This window comes from Peromyscus maniculatus, chromosome 3 (assembly GCF_049852395.1).
Source record: "Peromyscus maniculatus bairdii isolate BWxNUB_F1_BW_parent chromosome 3, HU_Pman_BW_mat_3.1, whole genome shotgun sequence".
NCBI classification, from domain to species: Eukaryota; Metazoa; Chordata; class Mammalia; order Rodentia; family Cricetidae; genus Peromyscus; species Peromyscus maniculatus.
The window spans coordinates 86,472,594-86,495,736 of record NC_134854.1 but is presented as its reverse complement, the minus strand read 5'-3'; the positions used below and the strand labels follow the sequence as shown (position 1 = coordinate 86,495,736).

At 40.3% G+C, this 23,143-nt stretch overlaps 1 pseudogene; it reads right to left on the bottom strand.

Moving 5' to 3' along the window:
- Positions 1 to 9,334: 9,334 nt before the first annotated feature.
- LOC121828223 (60 kDa heat shock protein, mitochondrial pseudogene) overlaps positions 9,335 to 23,143 on the bottom strand; it is a 131,249-nt pseudogene continuing 117,440 nt past the window's right edge.

The window sequence follows — 23,143 nt, the reverse complement described above, 5'->3', positions numbered from 1 at the left end:
GTGATAAAACACCATGACCAAGGCAACTTATAGGAGGTTGGGCTCTTGATTCCAGAGGGATCAGAGTCCATCACGGAGTGGGGACATGGTGACAAGTGACAGCCATGGCAGTAGGAGCAGGGAGCTGAGTTCACACCTTTAACCGCAAGCTCAAAGCAGAGAGAACAAACTGGAAATGGCAAGAGGCTTTTCCCCCCCAAGGCTCTCCACCGGTGATGTGCTTCCTCTAGCAAACCTCTCCAAAGAGCACCATCAACTGAAGACCAAGTGTTCACATGCTCATGACTATGGGGGACATTCCTCTCTCAGACCACTACAGATAGTGAGGGTAGATGAACACAAGAACGCTGATTTCCAGACAGGAAATGTCCTTGAAGTAGATTGCAAAGTAGTTACAAATCCTTTCCCTCAGGTGACACATGTTTCTTTCTCTCAGTCAGCATGTTCTCCTGTTAGAGGTCATTTATTTCATTGCTGAACCTGGTCCGGATGACTCACCTTGAACCTTAGGAAGATAGTAAATATGACTGGAAATAGACATTTGGCTCATTTGGACTTGCCTCTCTTATTGCTCTTCAGAACTCTGCCTTTACTACTGTTTGAATACACCTGGGCAAGCCTACTGTGGTGGCCATATTTGTGTTTCACTTACTGTGTTGCATAGCAGAAGTGTAGCTTTAAATACCATCTGACCATAGGAACATTCGGGGTCAACAGCTTTTCAGTGAGCATGCCCAGTGGTCTCACTAAAGTTTCTAGGTCCCAAGAACATCCTTACTCCCTGGAAAACCAAGATGACTGGTTATGTTAGACACATGACTGAGTCTAATCCAACAGGTAGAGGAATCACCATGTAAACTCAGCCCAGATTTCTCATGCACAAAATCATGACTACCTTGTTTGTAAGTAGCAGAGTTTTGAGATAGTTTGTTATGCAGCACAAGCTATGTAATACAGACTCTGAGAGACTTAGTTCATTTATCTCATTTTGGAGATGAGAAATAAGATTTTAAGAGATTAAAAGACCTCCCTGTTTGGTTGGAACCTCAAGCTGGCCCCTGTATGATCTGGAAAACCCCATGCTTGTCTGTTTGTCTGTCTCTGTCTCTCTCCAAACCCCACCCTCTCAGAGAATCTCCAATAAAGAAAAGGCACCAAAAAGCCCAGTTCCTCATCCCTGGAGACTATTGCAGCTTCCTACCCTGTTGCCACCAGCAGCTCAAGTCCCTGCCTAAGCATTCCAACTCTTGACCATACTTGGGCACAAACCCAGCTTGTGGTGGACACATCATCACCCCTTGCCTACAGGCTATATAATCTCCCTGCTATAGTTTGGGCATGTGGCTTCTCCAACCTCAATCTCTGGGACTGGAGAACCCATCTGAGAGTTGCTTTGCTCAAATAAACCGGTTGTTACACTTTTTCAATTCGGCTTCATCTAGCTTACTGCATTGGTGGAGAAACCTATCGTTGGGGTACAGAAAACCTATTACTACCCAACATCAACTATCTAGTAAGTATTGATTGTCAAGAAAAATCAAAGTTAATATGAAGAAATGTCAGGAGAGACTGTCTAAAGGACATTTGAATTGTAGTATATAAACACACCCACAGTTCATGCATGTTCTGTTGTACATATAAATAGGGGAAGGCTGTACAATATAGCACACAAGAACAAGATGGTTTAAGTCAAGAGGATGTGAATTCAAATCTTATTTGATTGCCTTAGATGTTAAGTAGTCTGTGTAGCCAACTTTATCTGTATGGTATGCACGTTTACAAACACCTCATGGGTATAATAAGGAAAGAATTAAAATGATGCCTAAAGTATTATGTACAGTGTCTAGCATGTAGTAAAGTCTTCATTATTGGTTACCATTGATATTATAAACATACAGGTTATAGATTTATTAAAAATGCTCAAGTTCATGGTGTTTCGATGTCTAGTTTTGAACAATCCTGGTACTGACCTGGAAGCAGGGAGCCCAGTTCTAGTTATTTTATGCCACATCTTTTCTAACTCCTTTGTAAATGTAATAGACATTTACAGCTGCAGTATCTAGAAACTACCTTTAGTGAGTAATTCCATTTTAATAATTTTTTCCTTTTGAGAAGCATCTCATGTAGCTGAGGCTGGCCTTGAACTCCCAAAACTTCACCTGTCAAGTACTGGAGTTACAGGTGTTGGTAGTCAGTTTGGAAAGAAGCATTCTTTAAACACAGATCTGTTAAAAAAAATTTCAGTTATTTTTATTTCTAACTATTTTACTCACTACTCTATCTATCATGTGAGTCTCGGCTCTATCTCAAGGAAAGCAATTAAGGGCTTCAACAAGAACATAACAAAACCAGCTTTCAAACTGTTTCAAAGGAGAAAGGTAGCATAGAAGCCCAAAGATACTAAAATATTCTGACTGCTCCTTTTGCCACAATGGAAAGCTAGCTGGTACAGTTAAGAAGCGGAAATCTATTCAGGTAACTGAAAAAAGAAAAAGCCACCAGCTGTAAACCCCCAGCTGCAGATGGAAGAAAGAAGCATCGCAGAAGAGGCATCTCCAACTTCTCCGTACTGTAGTTTTTGTGAATGACCATTGTCATGTGTCTGGTATGGGATCACATTAAGAAGAAAGGACGAGATCATCACCGTGACCACACCGCAAGCCTCAGGAAAGCCATTGTCTGTTTCTTGTTGGAGGCACATTGTTCAACATTTCACCGAGGAAAATATCCCTTGGCATTTCAGGGGCCGAGCCACATCTCTGAAGCTCCCTCAGCTTACAGTTATCTGCTTGTGAATCCCATGGTTATCAGCTCAACTCTCAAAAGGTGGCACCTCCCTGGACATCTGCTTTCAATGATTAGCATGTACAATCCATGCATGGGAGTTATTTGAAGTGAGAACTTATAATGTGAACATTTAGCATTAGCTGATTTCATACTGTGGAATAAGACCCTATTTGGAAAATTTAGACAGGATTTCATCTCAGATCTCTCAGTAACTCCCCACTCCCTACCCTGAGACAGAGCGTCCTGTTGCTCTGGCTGGCCTCCGACACCCTATGTAGCCAAGAATGACCTTGAACTTCTGACACACCTCCTGAGTAGGTCTTTGTTTACAGGTGTGTACCACCATGCCTGGTCTCTGCTGAGCCAGGGGCAGAACCCAGAGTTTTGTCTGCTAGGCAAACACTCTACAAGCTGAGTTATCCCCAACCTAGGAGCGGAATTAAATGTTACCAGAGAAGATAATGTAGTTTAGAGTGAAAACTAGGTTCTTTGAAATCTAGTCAATATATTTAATTTTAATTAAAAAGATTTTATCTCTTTGTATGTGGGTGTTTTGGCTATGTGTTTGTCTGTCTACCACGTGTGACTGGTTTCCATAGAGGCCAGGAGAGGGTGTCAGATACTCTAGAACTAGAGTTAGAAATGGTTGTGAACTGCCATGGAGTGCTGGGGAAATGAACTTAGGTTCTCTGCAGGAGCGGCAAGTGCTGCTAACCGCTAAGCCATCCCTCGAGCCCATATATATATTGAGATAGGGCCTTAATTTGTGGCTCTGACTGATTTGGAATTTGCTATGATTCCTAGACAGCCTTAAAATTCACATGTATCTTTCTGATTTGTCCTCCCAAGGGCTAGAATTGCAGGCATGAGCCATCATGACACACTCCCTCTGCCTGTCTGTCTCTCTCTTTCTCTATCCATCTGTCTGTTTCTCTGTCTCTGTCTCTGTTCCTCTGTCTCCCTCCCTCCCTCCCCCTGCCCCCCCATGTGTGTGTGTGTGTGTGTGTGAGAGAGAGAGAGAGAGAGAGAGAGAGAGAGAGAGAGAGAGAGAGAGAGAGCGAGCGAGAGAGTGAGAGAGAGCGAGAGTGAGATTACTATCATACAGATAAAATAAAATAAATAAAGAAGCTCATGTACATTTTTTTCAAGGAGACCATAAAGGAGAATTGCTTTACTAGGATCCTTGTAGTACAAATGACTTGGTGTTTTTAAGTTGCTCAAGTGTGAAGTGTACAGAGGGAAGCTCTCTGTAGATCTGTGGGACAGATGTAAAGCACAGTAGTTTCTCCCAAGAGCCATCTCTAGCCCTGATGAGGGAGACCAGAGTGAGGTGGCAGTTCAAATTCCGTTGCTCAGCCAATCTCCTGAGACTTCAGGCAGGGAGCCGCCGTTTTTGACAGTGGGTGCTGTTGTGGACTTATGTCTACGATTAACACAGATGAGGTTGTGTCCCTTTGACGGTGCATACTCCAGCAAGGGACATTCAGGGGACGAGGCCTTCAGTCACTAGCTCAGCTTCTCCAGTTCCCTGAGTTGCTCTGAAGCCATAAACTACTTCCTTGGAGGACAGCCTACCCACATTTCTTATGGCTTTTTAAAAAAGAGGGAGTAATATTTGTAAAAAACAAACAACTAAAAAAAACCCAAAGTCTCATGATATCTAAGAACTTCAGTGCACATGGCTAAAGAATGGTATGTTTTCTGGATGAGATGATGACGAAGTCTTATTTTTTTTCAAACAACACACACACACACACACACACACATACACACACACACACATACACACACACGATTTAACTAAATGAAAAGTAGTTATAAGTTTAGAGTTGTAAGAGAGTTCCATTTCAGTAAAGCCCAACCGTGAATGTCACTTAGTTACCTCATGCTTAGTTGTTACTGAAAATCTATATTAATTAGAAAGTATCCCCAGAGATGCTTGCACACCATGGAAAACTGTAATTCAACATTAAGTTATTGCCTCCCTTTAAAGGGAATAGAGTAAGAAGATTTTGTCTTAAGCCTTTCCAGTAATTTATTCTAAAACTCTTTTGATTTCAAGTTATTTTTTTTAGATTGATTAAAAAAAAAAAGAAAAGAAAAACAGGGGAGAAAGAAATCTGGTTCACAGCCTGAATTATGCTAAAATAAACTAGTAATTTAAACACAGTGTTTTTTTCCGAAGCCTGATTAGTGCTGGCCTAACTTTTGCTCCTAAAGTGTATGCGTGCATTTCATGTATTGATGACTCTTTTAATCTTGTAAGAACCACATCCAGCAATGAATCACATTCTTCGAGTGAATAATTCAGTCCTGACGCCAACCTCAGAGGGGGAATATTGTGGTCATGCTGTCTGAACAGTGTGGTAGCTATGGCTACCTATATAATTCTTCCCAATGGAAAAAAAAAGTGACAATGACATTAAATTTAATCAGGTTTCCCTTTTCTGTGGTTCCCACTGGGATGAGCCACTAGTGTCCTGCCTTAAATATTCAAAGGCCTTCCTGAGTAGTTTGCATGTGTTCATGTACCGGGACAATGTCCTGCTACTGCAGAACAATAGATCTGTCACATAGTGCCCTTGCAACTGGGTGTGAGGCTGGCTAGCACCGCTGAGCACTAGGTTTAAGGGCTGGGCTTTAATCCAGGGGACATCTTAAGTCTCAGCAAACACCAGTAAGGAAATGTACATAGACACTGAGTGTCCTTGCGTAAAAATCTGCAGGTGCTAAATGAGGATGCCACTCAGTTTTTCAGCCTCAGGGCGGTGGAGGACCTGGTGCTGAAGCTCTCACGGTTGAAAACCTTTGGAAAACAAACTAAGCAAGTATTTAGGAACTGAACTCACATCTATGCCCCTGTACTTCTGCAGAACACTCAATAGAGAGCACTTACTTTTAAATTACAAGCATAACTTAAAAATATTTTATATCCATTGTGTGTATCTAGGAGGATTTTAAGCTGGATGCTAATTTTCAAAGGATGAAAAATACCCAGACAGCCTGACTTCAGTCTTAGTAAATGTTCACATTGGACCTGTGACATTCATCTAAAATATCCCTGTTTGCTCATAACTTTGGTACTTGCAGATACAAAGGAAAGCACAAATTAATTTCTATCTTTGCCCCCACCACCCACAGGAGCATAAAACCAATTGACCATTAAAAACAAAAACCAATAAGCACAATTCTGTATTTCTAGGAAAGAATTAAGAATTGTACTTGATACTTTCTGCTTTGTAGACAGAGTAAGCCCATCTTGGGCTATGTTTAATTCTAAAACCTGGCCAGGAAAGTTTTTGAATAGTGTTAATGTCCTTGGGCATCGTATTATATAACTAAATGCAGTGTTTAAGTGTTGTACAGTTATAATATAATAAGATACTTACATATTACTTTCTACAAATATATATAACAAAATATGTACTGGAGGTAGAAATGGAATGTGTGGTAAATAAAACGTTTCTTTGTTTCTTGTATTTCTAACCTTATTTTAAATTACAAGCATAACTTAAAAATATTTTATATCCATTGTGTGTATCTAGGAGGATTTGTTTATTTTTTATCTTTTGCTAAGTGTTGTTAGGTTGCATTGAAATCAGCTCTTTGTCTCAATCAATAGGCATGTTTAATTTCTACTAACATCAATTTCAAGACATGAAAATTATTAGTTCATTGCATAGTTAAGAGGAAGATTCTTTTGCAGATTTGTGTTTTTATTCACAAGGTAGTTGTTTGAAGATGGATAATTTGAAATTGTTTCGAATGTCAAGATCATAGTCAAAGAAGCAAGCATCTCATGCATGGATGTATCAGAAAATCTTTTTCTAATGACATATCAGTGACCTCAGAGTCATGGAGGAGTTCAAGGTCAGCCAGTGAGATGCTCACGGTGGTCAGCTATTTTTGACTGACTGACACTTGTTTTTTAATCTTTGAGAATGTGATTTCATGTTTATCAAACTTTGACATAAGGCATTGTGTACAATATAGAAATGGGGACCCTGTGCTATGGCTTTCCAAAATAAACTTGACACACAATATATTGGCATCCTCTTTAGGACAGATCAATGTCAAAGGGCAGGAGGTCAGGAACGAATGGTCTTACTGAATAGGTTTCAATCAGAGAAGTCAGGGTCCCCAGGAGAAATGCCCTTCCAGAGAGCCTCATTTGTGGACTCCAGGCACCGCAGCTCAGCTCTCTCCACTTCTATTATTTGGTGGCAGGATGTTAGAGTGAATCAGTAACTAGTGCATCTATACAAGGGTGGCGTGAAGTCATTATTTTGTGTAGAATGGAAAGGAGTCCAGAGAGTTTCACCAAACCTAGAAAAGATAGTAGTAGGTAAAGTTTATCCATTTCCATGTTTCTTTCTTTCTTTTTATGTTTTGAGACAGAATCTCACTATGTAGCCCTGGCTAACCTGCAACTTCCCATGTAGGCCAGGCTGGCTTCACACTCACTAAGATCTGCCTTGTACCATCATACCTAGTCGCGTTTTAATTTTTGTTTGATTGTTTAATTTATTTTGGAAATTTTCTCAAGGACCCTAGCTGGCCTTGAACTTGCTGTGTGGCAGAAACTGGCCATGAACTCCTGATTATCTTGTCTCTGCTTCCCAAGTGCTGGTATGGCAGGATTGTGACACCCACTGCGCCTGACAAAAGTTTGTCTTTATGTCACCTTGAGCCTCCTTCTGATTCCTCTTGACTCTTTCATGCATTTTGACCACAAGGTGATAGATAAATATTTAGTGTATAGTCCAGTACACAATGTCAGAAAGTGTCTTGAAATTTCTTTTTTTTTTTTTTCTTTTTGAGTTTAAAGCCAGCTTTATTGGTTGTAGTATTAAGGCAAGTCCGCGTAGTTAAAAGGGAGGTTTATTTTGTGGGGTAACTTACAAGTGAAGGGATAGGTTACAGGGTCCAGGAAAGGTGTAGCTCAATCCAGCGGTGTTCTCTGGAAAACTCTGTTTGGTCTACCTCCAGCGTCCAGGGTCCAGGAACCAAAAACGGAATTTCTTAATTTAGTTTGAAGATGCACTGGCTGCTGACTCTTTAGATTTTGTTTGTTCCTCTCAATCCTTATTTGGATGATAGAAACCACAGTCTGAAGAAAGCAAGTTACTTCACTTGTCTGGCTTATTACTGGATTTGATTGCACAAAATCCTTGACTAACAAGGAAGAGACCAATAAGAAATTGGAATGTTGCCCTGCACACTTCCAGATTTGTGCACTAGGTTGGCATTTCTTTGCTACGTCTTACACTGCAAAGAAGTCATTTTAAAATTATTTCACTTTGAGAAAGCAAGTTTTTGAAAAAGGTCACCTTACATAAAACATATTCTCTGGACAATAGTATGATCAAAAGTCTAAGGATATTATAATGTCCATTCTGGTTGCCAGACATTTACACCCAGAATATTTAGAACACAACTATTTTCTTCTTGTTTACTAATGGTTTAGTTAATGTCTCATTCAAGAGTGTGTTGTTACTGTTGTCCTGAACATTTAGAATAAGTGTTGTCATGAACATTTATGCTCCCCTGTCCTAGCATGTATCTTAGAAATGCAAGAACATTCTTCTACAAAACCTCAATACTGTCTTCTCAATCATTAAGCATTACTATAACAATGGGCTCAAATGTATAGTTTATATTCAAGTTTCCTCAATTGACCTCCAAATGACCTTATAGAGCTATATAGCTTCCTGGTGTGCCTTCTCCCTCTGTCCCCTCCCTTCCCTTCATCGCTTCCTTGGTGTCTTTAAAGCCAGGATCTAATCAAGTATTATACACTGCATACATTTATCATGAAATTATTTAAAAATTACATCATTTATTTATTTTGTATGTACATGTGAGGGTGTACCTGTACTGTGGTGTATGTGTGGAGGTGGAGGACAATTTATAGGAGTTGGTTTTTTTTTCCTTCAACCATGTGGGTCCTGGGGGCAGAACTCAGGTTGTCAGGCTTAGTGGCAAGTGTCTTTACCCATACAGTCATCTTGATAGTGTTCATTAAGTTAAAAAGGAATATTTAATTTTCTTTAACCTAGAACACTCCCATTCTCAGTATTCTCTTTTATAATTTTTTTTTTGTGATAAATTCTTCTTGCTCAGGGATAATACTTTGGGTATTATGGCCTTGCCCTCATAGCCCTGCTTATGTATTTATTTTTGCTTTTTGTAAAACTTAAACAAAATTTTCTTACAGAGGTCACAAAATTGGATACTTCTTTATTTTGTACATAATTGTTCTTCCTCTCTATAGAGATTTGCTCCTGAACTTTTCATCTAGTGGCAGCAGGCACAAAAATCCTGACTGTAACAGAACTGCAGTAGAATTGCCTCAGTGATTTAAGTTGAAAGTAGGACCCTGGGGTATGGTTCTTGCCCCTAGTACCAGGAATGTACAAATGTATTCATTAAAAAATACAAAACAAATTATCTATAGGCATGGACAATGACAACAGTAAACAATTGTACACTGTCAACTGAAACCAGTAACTGATGGATGGACCAGTCCTTCCTTCAGGCATTTTTTTCAACTGAATTCTTGGAAGTTATTCTTGGTGATCAGTTTGTTTTGAGCTTCCTTAAGTTTCCTGCTACAGTTACAGGGAATGACAGAGCATTGTTCTGAGAATTCAGATATGTCATCTCCCATGGTGCCCATCCTCGGTTCCTTCTCGTAGGTATTTCTGTCACTGCAGATTCTGCTATAGTCAATAGAGAGGCTTCCCCACAGCAGCCAGTAAAGCAGCTCTTATAGTCTTTGTTGGATCAATGATTTCCTTTCCTACCTGCTGTGGGATGTCTTTCTGTATGTTGTGAATATGTGTTGCTCCCATTGGCTAATAAACAAAGCTGCATTGGCCTATGGCAGGACAGGATGGAGCCAGGCAGGATATCCAAGAGAGACAGAGAGAAGAAAGTCAGGGTCAGAGCAGATGCTGTGAGCTGCTGCCAGGAGAAGCAAGATGTGAGAGAACAGGCAATACCACGAAGCCACGTGGCAAAACACAGAATAATAGGAATGGGTAGAGTTAAGATGTAAGAGCTGGGTAGTAAGAAGTCTGAGCTATAGGACATACAGTTTGTAATTAATATAAGCCTCTGAGTAATTATTTTATGATCGGCTGCTAGAGCCTGGGTGAGAAAGATTCATCTGGAGTGTGGGGCTAGGCGGGACTGAGAAACTTCTCCCTACACCTACCATGTTCACAAAACTTCCAAGAATGGCACCATAACCAATTCTGAGAAACTGCAGAATTTTCTCAACTATCAAATATCCTTCAACACCCAATTCTTTGCAATAGACACTATAGGACTTTTCAGGACTCTTTGAATAATTTACACACCAAGTTTCTGGTCTTCATTAGCAGGCTTTAATGAGTAGAAGGCTGGAATACATCAAGGCAGAGTGCAGCCCCCTCCTAGAACAATGCCTTCTCCAACAGCAGCTAGTGTAGCGCTCAGGGCATCTATAACTCTTCCTTCTCATTCATGGCAATATCACTTGTTCCTTCCGCCTTCAGCACAGCTATTTCAGCTATTCATTCAGCTTTTCCTCTTCATATTCACTAGCTGTATCATCGCCCAGTGATTTCTTCAATGCGGTTTTCAATTTGAGCATTGTCATCTTTGGTGGCAATGACCTCTCTGACTTTTCCTAAGTCCTGAGCTTGACAATCTTTAAGATTTAGATTCAATCCATCTTCTCCAAGTACTGCACCACCAGTAGCAACAGACATATATTTAAGCTGGTTCTTTCTATTGTCCCCAAGTCCTGATGCTTTGCTGCAACCTGAAGACCAACTTAACCTGTTCAAAACCAGTGTACTTAGAGCTTTTCTTTTTAACATTCCTAGCAATTCCTAGAACAAGGTCTTCCAGTGAGTACTGGAAATTTCTAGAGGAGGTACAATGGACAGAACACTAGAAATATTCTTTCACTCAACTGAAGGTAGGCATCTTGGGATTCACATTTCTGACCTTTTACTGTGTTAGCAAAATATGGGGAACTAGGACTTTTGTGGCATAAGAATGACCTCCATAGGCTCATACATTTGAATACTTAATCATCAGGGGGCAGCACTACTTGAAAAAGATTAGGAGGTGTGGCTTTGCTGGAGGAAGTGTGTCACTGGAGGTGGGCTTTGAGATTTCAAAAGCCAAAGCCAGCCCCACCTAGCATGTCCTTTTCCCCTGATGTTTGTGGATCTGGATGTAGAACTCTCAGCTACTTCCCCAGCACCATGTCTGCCTGAATGCTGCCATGTTCCCCTCCATCATGATAATGGACTAAAGCTTTGAAATTCTAAGCAAGTCTGAGTTAAATGTTTTCTTTTATATGAGTTGCCATGATCATGGTGTTTCTTCACAGCAATAGAACAGTGACCAAGACATCCTCTATAAAACTTCATGCCTTCAATAACTTCTAATTTATTATCCAGTGTTTTTTCATCTTTCACTGTGATGAAACCCTTCCTTCTGACCTTTTTCAATGCATCAGAAATGGTGTTCCCATTTCTTGATCTCCCTTTGCAGAAAATTTAGCAATCTGAACAATTTGTTGCAGGTTTAGACTGCTTTTCAAGTTTAGCAGTTACAGCATCACTAGCTAGCATGGTGCATATTCTGATTCCCACTGCATTAGCTGCTTCACTGTGTTGTGGATATTGCTCTGTATGCTGTGTTGTGTTGCTCTGATTGGTTAATAAATAAAGTGCTGATTGACCATTAGCCAGGCAGGAAGTATAGGTGGGACAAAGAGAGAGGAGAATTCTGGGAAGAGGAAGGTTGAGTCAGGAGTCACCAGCCAGACACAGAGGAAGCAAGATGTGAAGGCAGAACTGGGAAAAGGTACCAAGCCACGTGGCTAAACATAAATAAGAATTATGGGTTAATTTAAGTGTAAGATCTAGCTAGCAAGAAGCCTGAGCCATTAGACCAAACAGTTTAAATAATATAAGCATCTATGTGTTTATCTGGGCCTGGGCGGGACTGGAGATAACTCCAGCTACATTACTGGTCCTTTCAAAGCACTCCTTGCAGTGGAGTGTGCCACATCAGTAGCAATGTTGTGTCAGCCCTAGGCTCTTTATTTGTTCATTTCAGGAACACTCACACTATCTTTTCTTACTTTGGGACTTCTCCAGCTCTGTTCATAATCACTGCTTTCCCCTTTGACCCCACTCTCAAGGCTACAGCATCACCTAAAAGGTTTACACCTTGAAGTGTCAGGGCAGAGCTGTCCATACCAAGTTTTATATCTTTGGCCTGAGCCTGAGTGAGATGATGAGCCAGTGCTTGGGTGATACTAGTCTCATCAGGTAAAACAGTGAGGCAAGCCTTTGGCAGCTGGTGTTTGCTTTCTTTGACACAGGGTCTTCTGTAGACCAGTCTGCTCTAGTGGTGTTTACATAGCTGAGGATGACTCTGAACTCCGGTCTTCCTTTTCCCATGTTCCCGGGTGCTAAGGTGACCGGTGTGTGCCACCACCTCTAGCTTCCTTGTTCCCTGTTTTAAAAGCCTGACTCTTACCTCTTCAGGCCTGTCGCTTTGCAGATAAGCTTCTGTTAACGTCAATCAGAGTCAATTTCTGGGGCTGGAAGCCAAGAACCATGAATTCTGCAAAAATAGTAACTTCTTTTCGTTTCATTTTTGAAACAGTCATTCTCAGTGTAGACCTGGCAGATCTGGAACTTGCTTTGTAGATCAAGCTGGCCTCAAACTCAGAGATCCATCTGCCTCTGTCTCCTGAGTGCTGGGACTAAGAGTGTGTGACACTACATCCAGTTCCAAAATGATAACTTCTTCGTGTTCTAAAAAATGAGAGCTAGTCTCTGAATATATTTCTGTTGAAGAAAGTAGAAAAATATTAAAGTTTACATAAGTTGCAGAGCTAAAGAGAGAGCTTAGTAGACAGCGGCATTTGCTGCCAAGCCTCATGACCTGAGCTTAGTTCCTGGAACCCACATGGTGGAGGGAGAGAGTTGACTCCCTCAAGCAGTCTTTCGGTCTCCACTTGCATGTTGTGATACATGTTCTCTCCCACACCTCTTTCTTTCAGTAAATAAACAACAAATTTCATAAAAATAAAAAAAAAATCAATCCAAGGATGAGGATAAAGCTCCATACTTAGGAGAAAAGAACACAGCCCTGTGAAAATCACTCATCTAATCTAATCATAATTATATCAACCAACAGTATAAATATTTGGAATAAGCACTGCATACCCAGTGCTGGGTTTTTATTTGTTGTTGTTGTTTTGTAGTGGCAGGGCTTTTTTTTGGACACAGGCTCTTAACTGTCTTATGATGGTCCCTGATTATCCTCTGCGTCAGCCTCCTGAGTAAGCTAGAATCACAGTCTTCTGTGACTGAACTTCACTCCCCTCTATGTCGATACCTAACTGTCTCATAACTATTTATTGAAGAGACTGTTTTTCTCCATTGAATAGTTTGGACACACACCTCCAATCCCAGCACTCCGGAGTCTGATGCAAAAGAATCAGTTCAAGTTCCAAGTCAGCCTGGGCTCCATAGCAACACTGGTTATTTATAGCTGTGTTAGTTACATTTCTACTGCTCTGATGATATCCATTCTCTAAGTCTAAGGTAGTTCCAGGGTGGGGCTTGGAGGTGTTGGTATGTGGTGATGGTGATAGTGAGCTGTGTGAGTGTGTGTGGTTTGGGGACATCCGAGAGACTGAGACACAAGGAAGAGGAGGATTTTGAGTTTGAGATCAACCTGGCTACGTAGCCACATCTGGGTGCAATGACTTGTGTCTGTAATTTCAACCCCTGGAAAAGAACCTAACGCAGGCCTACTGTGAAGGGAAGGCCATCTTGGTAAGTTCTCATTACAGAGAGCTCAAACTGCCTCATACTTGCTGTGTAGACCAAGCTGGATTTTGGATTTTCAGGAGGTGATCTTCCTGCCTCTGCCTCCCCAGTGCTGGAACTGCAGCCATGTGCTACCATGCCATGCTTTGCACTGAGTTTACTTGTGAAACTGCCATGTTAGCAGCAAAGTCCACAAGGAATAGTAGAGGTGACTTTCTCCATGGAAGACCTCACCAATTGATTGTCTAGTGCCCAACAGTCAGCTTTGAGGTTTCGGAAGCCCATGCCATGCCCATTCTCTCTCCGCCTGAAGATCAGGATGTACAGCTATTAGTTACTCTTCCAGTGCCATACCTGCTTGCTTTCCACCATGATGATCTTGAACTCATCCTCTGAAACTGTAAGCAGGCTCCCAACTAAATGCTTTTTTAAAAATAATAGTTGTGTTGGCCATTGTGTCTCTTCACAGAAACAGAGTAGTGATTAAAACAGGTATCTTTCTATTTTTCTAGTGTCTTTCTGTATTGCTTCCTTCTTAGGACTGAAGTTTTCATTGTAGGAGTCTTTCCCTTTCTTGGATAAGTTTGTTCCTAGATGATTTGTTATTGTTGTTGTTGTTGAGGCTGTTGTGAATGGAAATGTGCCTATGATCTCCTCTGTGTGTTTTTTGTTGGTGGATAGAAAAGCTATTGATTTGTGTAAGTTGATTCTGTGTTTTGCCAAAGGGCTGAATTTGTTTATCATTTCTAGAATTTTTCCGATAGGATTTTTGGAATCTGTATAGCACGATGTCATCTGCAAATAATAGTTTGACTCCTTTCCCCATATCTGTCCCTTTAATATCCACCTCTTGCCTTATTGCTCCCCCTAGTACTTTGGTTACAATGTTGAAAAAGAGTGTGGATAGTGACCGACCCTTTCTTATTCCTGACTTCAGTAATATTGCTAAAAACTTTCCTCCATTTGGGATGATGTTGGCTATGGGTTTCTCATATATAGCTCTTATCACTCTGGCCATATATCTAGGACTTTTATTATAAAGTTATGTTGGATTTTGTCAAAGATTTTTTTCTGCATCTGTTGAGGTGATTATGTGATTTTTTTTTTTTTTTTTTTTTTTTTTTGGTTTTTCGAGACAGGGTTTCTCTGTGTAGCTTTGCGCCTTTCCTGGAGCTCACTTGGTAGTTCAGGCTGGCCTCAAACTCACAGAGATCCACCTGGCTCTGCCTCCCGAGTGCTGGGATTAAAGGCGTGCGCCACCAACACCCGGCTGTGATTTTTGTTTTTAAGTATGTTAATGAAGTTTATTATGTTGAACCATCGCATATGTTGAACTATCCCTGCATTTCAGGGATAAAGGCAACTTGGTCATGTGGATAATCTTTTCCAGAGTATATCTGTATTCTGTTTGAAAGTATTTTAATAAGCAATTTTGATTCTATGCTCGCCAGGCATATTTGGCTGTAGTTTTCCCTTTTTGCTGTGTCTTTAACTGGTGTTGGTACTGGACTGGTACTGGCTTCATGAAAGGAGTTTGGGATTGTTTCTTCTCCTCCTCCCCCTCCTCTTCCTCCTTTTTCTTTTGAATAGTTTAAGGAGAAGGATTGACTATAGATTTTCTTTGAAAGTCTGGTAAAATTTTCCTGTGAACCCATCGGGCTCTGGACTGTTATTAACTGGAAGGATTTTTATTACTACTTCAATCTTATTTGCTATGGGTCTGTTTAGGTTGCTGACTTTTTTGTTTAAGTTTAGAGGTTTGGCTAAATCTATAAATTCATTCATTTGCTTTAGATTTTCCAGCTTAATGGGGTATGGGTTTTAAGAGTATTCCCCTATATTATTCTGAATTTCTTTAGTGTTTATTGCAATGTTTCTCTCTTCATTTCTGATTCTGGTAATTTGAGTCCGTTCTTTCTTACTTTTGCTTAGTTGGGCCAAGAGTGTGTCAGTCTTGTTTATCATCTCAAAAAAGAAAAGAAAGAAAGAAAGAAAAAAAAAACCAGCTTTTAGATTTATTGATTCTTTGTATTGTTTTCATTGTTTCTATTTTATTGATTTCTGCTCTGATTTTTATTATTTCTGGACTTAGACTAGGTTTGGATTTGGTTTGTCCTTGTGTTTTCAAATTTTTGAATTGTATCATTTGGCCATTTATTTGTTTTCTTCCTGATTGTTTAATGTAGGCAATTAGAGCTATAAATTTCCCTCATAAGACTGCTTTCAATGTATACCAGAGGCTTTATTTTGTTTTGTTTTCACTTTCACTTAGTTCCTGAAAGTTTTTTTTTCTTGATTTCTTCTCTGACCCAGTCATCAGTCAGTGATAAGTAGTTTAATCTCCATAAGTTTGTGCATTTACTAGAGATTTGTTTGTTGTCAATTGTAAGTTTTATTGCACCATGGTCAGATAGGATACAAGGATTTCTATCTTTTTGATTCTGCAAAAATTTGTTTTGTGTCCCAGGATGTGGCCTAATTTAGAAAACCTTCCTTGTACTATTAAGTAGATTGTGGAATTTTGTTTGTTTGTTTTGGTGTTTGAGTGGGAATATTCTATAGATATCCGTTAGATCCATTTGATGTATGATGTCAATTAATTCTGATGTTTTTCTGTTTATTTTTTGTCCAGAAGACCTGTGTATTGGAGAAAGTGGTTTTTAAGTCACCTAATATTGATGGAATGATATTAATTTGTGTCTTCAAATTCAGCAGTATATTTTTAGATAAAACATAGCACCCCTAAGTTTGATGGATATATGCTTAGGATAGTAATGACTCCTTAGCTAACTCTTTCTCTGATTAGAATGAAGTGTCCCTCTCTCTTTTCTGATTAGTTTTAGTTGAAGTCTATTTAGTTAGATATTAGGATAGTGATGCCTGCTTGCTTCCTGGTCCCATTTGTTGGGAGAACTTTTGCCCATCCTTTTACTCTAAGGTGGTGCCTGTCTTTAAAACTAAGATGCGTTTCTTATAGACAACAGATAGATGAATTTGGATTCTTGACTCACTCATTTAGCCTGTGTTTTTTGAAGGAAGAATTGAGGTCATTGATGTCTAAAGCTATTATTGAAATGTGTGTATTAATTGTGGTCACTATTCTGTTGATTTTTGTGTTATTCGTGTTCTAGTGGTACTTTGTGTTTTAATAAGGATGGTTTCGTATCTCTTTCCACAGTCTCTCTGCCATGCTCATTCCTTCTTTTGGCTAGAAATAATGCTTCCTGTGTTTTCTAAAGTTTGGTTTGGTTATCCATTTCTTAGACTGCTTATACTATGAAATTTTTTCTTCTTTAATTATGGTAGATAGTTTTGCTGGATATATTAGTCTAGGCTGGTCATCATAGTCTTCTAGGACTTGAAATGCATTGCTCCAGGCTCTCTGGCTTTCAGAGTTTCCATGAGAAGTCACCTATTATTCTGAATGGGTTTTCCTTTATATGGGACTTTATATATTTTTTTCTCTTCTACCTTTCAATACACTTTCTTTATCATGCATACTTACTGTATATTTATGATATGCTGTGGAGATTTTCTTTTCTGATCTTGTCTATTTGGTGTTCTGTGTGCTTCTTTGTATCTATATAGGTGTTTCTTTCCTTAGTTTAGGAAAGTTTTCCTATGATCTTGTTGTGAGATATTAGCTGAGGATGTGTTACATTTATTTTTGCTGTGGAAAATTTGTTTAATGATGCAAAGATGTGTTTCATTCTTTTATGTCTCATTTGCTAAACTCTGTGTTACTTTGCCTGTCTAAAACACCTAATTGGTCTAATAAAGAGCTGAATGGCCAATAGCTATGCAGGAGAAAGGATAGTTGGGGCTGGCAGGCAGAGAGAATAAATAGGCGGAGAAATTTGGGAAGAGAGGATTGAGTAATGAGAAAAGGAGGCAGAGTCAAGCAAAGGCCTGAAAGTTATAAGTAAGAAAAAGCCTCTGGTGTGATTATTTGGGAGCTATGTGGAGCCCCCCCAAAAGGCAAAGGGCCAAAGACTACAGAATAAAAACAACCAACTACATTTAATCTAGTCCATGGTAGTGAGTTGGGAGTCTTCTTCCTCATCTGTGCCTATTTGAAGGTTTGATCTTTTTGCATGGTGATCCACATTTCCTGAATATTCCTTTCCTGTTTTTTGCTTTAATTTTTATATTCCTTGCTTATTTCATCTAGGTCTTCTACTGTTCTTCAAGCCCTGACATTCTATCTTCTGTTTGATTCTTCCTACTTGTAAGGCTTTCCTTTGAATTTTCAAGTTAAGTTATTGGGGTTTTCAATGCCAACTTCATTTTAGCTTGAGTCCTCTTCAATGATTCTATATCTTTATTGAATTCTCTTCTCAAATCTGGACTGTGTTTGCCATTTCCATCAGCTTTATGTTTATGTTTTCTTGGGTATCACTCAGCTGTTTGTTCTCCTTAAGCTCTTTCTCAAGTTCCTTGAGTTGTTTCTTTGAATCTTCTTCAAACTCCTTGAATTATTTGATGAAGTTTATGATTCTTCTTTTAATTTCTATGTCCTGGGATTCATCTAGGTATTTCTCATAGGCAAACATTCTACAGGACTGGTCAACTTTAGAAATAAGATACTGGCTTGGTCTTTCATATTGTTGGTATTTTTGTGATAAGATCTGGGCATGTGGCCGAGCGGTGGTGGCGGCGCACGCCTTTAACCCCAGCACTCGGGAGGCAGAGGCAGGCGGATCTCTGTGAGTTTGAGGCCAGCCTGGGCTACCAAGTGAGTTCCAGGAAAGGCGCAAAGCTACACAGAGAAACCCTGTCTCAGAAAACCAAAAAAAAAAAAAAAAAAAAAAAAAAAAAAAAAAAAAAAAGATCTGGGATCTGGGCATGTGTTCTTTTATTAGCTCTGAGTCTGATATTGACTGAAAAGGTTGGGAAAGAAGAGAGCATCTGAAGACTGGGCCTAGAGGTTGGAAATGGCTTGGGTGGGATGCAGTCAGGTGGACAGAGGGGGCTGAGCTGGTGTATAGGATGTGCCTTCTGGTCCAAGCCTGGAGTGTGGGGATAGGTCTGGTTGGGTGGCAAGTATTGATGTGGCATGGGAGGGGCTTGTAGGTTGGGAGATAGGTAGTGAGGAGCCTGGCAGAAGCCTAGAGATGAGTTGGGATTCAGGCAGGGGAGGCCTGGCTAAGCTACTGCACTGTAGGACCTAGGCTAGACATGGTGGGCTGGAGAACAGGTATGGATGGGAGGTTAGGGACACTAACTACCTGGACTGGACCCCAGAAAAGGAAATAGGAAGTCTGGCTGGATGGAGGAGTTGGATGCTGTGAACATGGGACCTGTGGGTGGTGGCAGGTAGGATGGGTCTGGGCTAGACGCTGGAGAAGGAAATTTATTTACTTTCTGAGCATAAGCATGTAAGTATGTGTGTGGGTAAGCATATTTGAATATCAGCCAACTTTCAGAATTCAGTTTCTTTTCCATCATTCAGGCTTTGGGAATTGAACTCAGATCATCAGGCTTGATGACAAATGCCATTACACACTGAGCCCTCTCACCAGTCCAGAAAGTTCTCAAATTTCTGTAGAAGAATGAACTCTAATGTTTGGAGTAAAATGTGCAGTGCGAAAGATAATGGCAGACTAAACTCATCTGAAGAAAACAGTGAACTGGAGACAAAGAAATTGTCCAAAATGACACATGGGCACACTTAAAGGAAAAAAAGTGCTCCTGAGATCAGTTCATTACAGCACAACTTCAGACAACCTATCATCCTTATAATTTAAGTCCTTAAAGGAAAGAGTGGAGAAAAAACATCTAATAACAGTGGCTGGATTTTCTCCGTTTTATGAAAACCGTTTGAGAGCTCTAAGAAGCTTGACAATCCATAGTCCCAGGAAACAAGAAGAAAATAACAGTGAGGCACACCATAGTCAAGTTGCTCAAAATGAGTGATAAGAAGAAAATCTGAAAATCAGCCAGAACAACAGCAAAAAATGATGGCTGATTCTTTTTAAAACCCACTGCATGTGAGACTGACTGCAACAAGGTAGCATCATTGAGGGAGATAAAAAAAGAACATAATTAGACTTCCATACCTAGTAAAAATGTCTTTCCAAAATTGAAGAAAGGAGGTTGGAGCTGTGGCCAGAGAGAGGGATCATCCGTTGAGCGTATTTGCTGCTGGTTGGTGGTGCATGCCTTTAACACTAACACTCGGAAGGGAGATGGGTCTTGAGGCCAGCCAGGTCTACACAATGAGCTACATAGTGAGGCTCTATCTTAAAAACAAAGAGCAACAGCAGCAACAACGACAAAAGAACACTTGCTGTTCTTGTGGAAGACCTGGGTTCTGAACTGAGGGCTCTCCTTGTGGCTCACAAGCATCTGTAACTCCAGTTCTGGAGGATCTGCTGCCCCCTTCTGGCCTCTCTGGGCACCAGGCATGTTATTGGTATATACATAATCTTACTAATTTTTTGTTTGTTCTCTGTGTGTGTGTGTGTGTGTGTGTGTGTGTGTGTGTGTTAGAGAGAGAGACGGACAGATGGAGGGAGGGAGGGAGGGAGGGAGGGAGAGAGAGAGAGAGAGAGAGAGAGAGAGAGAGAGAGAGAGAGAGAGAGAGAGAGAGAGAGAATGAAGTTGGAGTAGCGAGGGAGGATCTGGGAGGCACTGGGGAAGGGGAAAACATGATCAAAATATGTGGTACGAAAATATTTAAAATAAATATTTACAATAAAACAATAAAAATTAAAACAATCTCCTCAAACAAAATACATCTTTAAAAAAAAAACGGAAAAGAGAGAAATTTTTGTTTTAAGGATGTACACATTGGAAGAATTAGTTACAAATCTGCAGACCAAGAAATACTATGGGTCGTGCTCCATGATGTGTCAAAACTATACCACACAAGAAGTAGATCCAAAATTGCCCACTGCATGGGTAATACACGATCTACTAGGATTTTGTAAAGCTTTGAAAAGGTAATTGACTAGTAAGAAAACAGCAATGTCTGTGGAGGTCCACATGCATGGAGAAGGACAGCAGAGAGGTCGGAAGGGAAGACATGGAAGCCCTGGCTTCTGGTGACATCATCGTGGTTAAAGGTTGATAGCCGGAAGTGGACAGTTAAGGGTGAGTGCTCTAGGCCCTTCTGCCATGCTACCACACTGCAACAAGCTCCTGCCACAGAAAGAGGCGGGATAGGAAAATAACCTGAAAGCATTCGGAGACAAAGAGAACCAAGAATAGTGGGCCGAATAGAAAGCCAGTGCGAAATTGGTCACTTAAACCGGCCCTAGTAATAACTATGTTTCAGTGATGTACAACTGTTGCTGAAGTTCCCAGCAGCTGGCGGGGATGCTGAGATATGTACCAATTGACTTTCTTATTGTTGGGTGAGTTTCTTTTCTCCCTTTCCCCTCCCCTCTTCCCTTCTTCCTCTTTTAGCAGTACTGAAGATCAAACCCAGGGCCCTGTGAATGCCAGGCAAGTACTCTATGGATTGAGTTTTATTTCCAGTCTCTCTCTTCCATTTTGTATTTGTTTTATTTTGAGACAGTGTATTACTAAGTTCTTCAAGCTAGCCTTGGATTTACTCTGTACTCCATGCAGGCTTTGAACTTGTGATATCTTGCCTCAGTTTTCCTAGCAGCTTGGAATGTAATCATTGTTTGTAGGACACGTCCTTCCATTCCTTGTTAATGTTCTGGAAGTTATTGTTCATTGTGCACTGTTTATGGTGAAGAACTCTGGGATGTAGCATGTCAGCCATGAAGTCTGAATGATATACTACTATTGTCTTTTATTTTTATTTGTATGTATGTGTGTGTATCCTGTGGGTGTATGCCACATATGTGTGTATCCAACGAGGACAGGAAGAGGGTGTTGAATCTCCTCAAGCTGGAATTACAGGTGGTGCTGCAAACTGAACTCCTGTACTCTGCAAGAGCAGTGTATGCTTTTAACCTCGGAGCCATCTCTCCAGTCACTAGTATTACTCTTACAAGCATATTTTCCCCAAATATGAGTCATTCAATTACTAATAAAGAAGTCATCATTGTTTGCTATTTTGATACTGACAAATAGGATTCCTTTCCACAAAACACACACAACATCAAAATGCTGCTTTAGAGAAAGAACAATCATTATACAGTATTTTATTTTAGCCATAAAGTCTTACTTATTGATGTCAACTATACTTGAAAAAGTTGGTGTGGAAGCATTTAACTTGTGGCATTTATAATTTCAGCAATTCACAGCTGTTCTGTTATCTGTCTACCTACTGTTTTCAAGGGGACCAGTTCACTGTCTGTTGGAGACATTCTGGCCTCATACATCATCTAACCAACCATACTAAAAAAAAAAAAAAAAAAATCTCAGGCTTTCATTTGTCCTGCTGCAAATCCTCAGGCACCGTGATTTAAAGTTTTGACTAGCAAGCACAAAATCTGGTCAGGTTCCAGTGGAAGTTGCATGCCTAGGCTCGGCCTTTGGCTTCTAATTGAGCGGCCCAGTGGGTGTAAATTAATACATCCCAGCAGAGCTCTGCTGGGGGTGTAACTCCCCTGTGTCCGCAGCTGGTTTGCAGAGGGAAAATTCTTTCTCGTGGAGCCACCACTTGGTGCTTGGGCCTAAATTGTGAAGATTCCTTCCCCGGCTGCAGCCTGTGTTCCACTTCCAGATTCTTTGTAGGAGCTTTTAAGAGAGGTCCGATGCTTGGTTCCAGGTAAGAAGTCATTGACGGATTGATTTTTACATTGCTAATCATTAGGTAACTTTTGTTACTGAGGTTTGAAAATTTGTATTTGGGGGAGGTATTGGCCGAAGGTCTGGCAAATATCTTGAAGTTATTTTAAGGAATATGAGGAAGTGCTAAAAGGTTCTTTGATTCTATATTTAGGAAAAAAAGAATGAAAGTGGAAATCGATGAATATTACTAGAACCAATAGCAACCTATTTTCTAAAAAATTGTCTTTAATGGCTGCATCTATGTGTGTGTGTCAACCAAGCCATTCTAGCAAGTCACCATAGAGTCTGAAAATTAGAATTTACAGCCGTCCTGTTCAATATAATGGGGTGACAAAAGTCCAGTTGTTATAAATGCCATAGTTAATGCTCAAGTTGTACCTTATTGTCCAGGGTTCACATCTCAAATATTCAGTACTTAAATATCAGCTATTCAACAAAGGAAACATTTCCGGTAGGAAGGATAACATGAGCAGACTCACGACCAAGGTGCATGGTGGTGGAGCTGAAGAGGAAAGGGTGCTTGCTTCTGTTTGCACGTCTGTCAAGGTGAGGTTGTATGAGACGAATTATTTCTCCATACTATCCATGGAAGTACCAACTGGGGCAAACTTACATCTGGAGTGACTTAGTAATATCTTCAAGAATTAGCTTGCACGTGCTGTTGGCTAGGGTATGCCAATGTTGCAATTTTATCTGCCAGGAGCTAACTCTCAAGAAAATATATGCACAGATGTTGTTTTCAGTTAAGTTACAAGGAGAAAGCTGGAAGCAACTTACACATGCATCAGTAG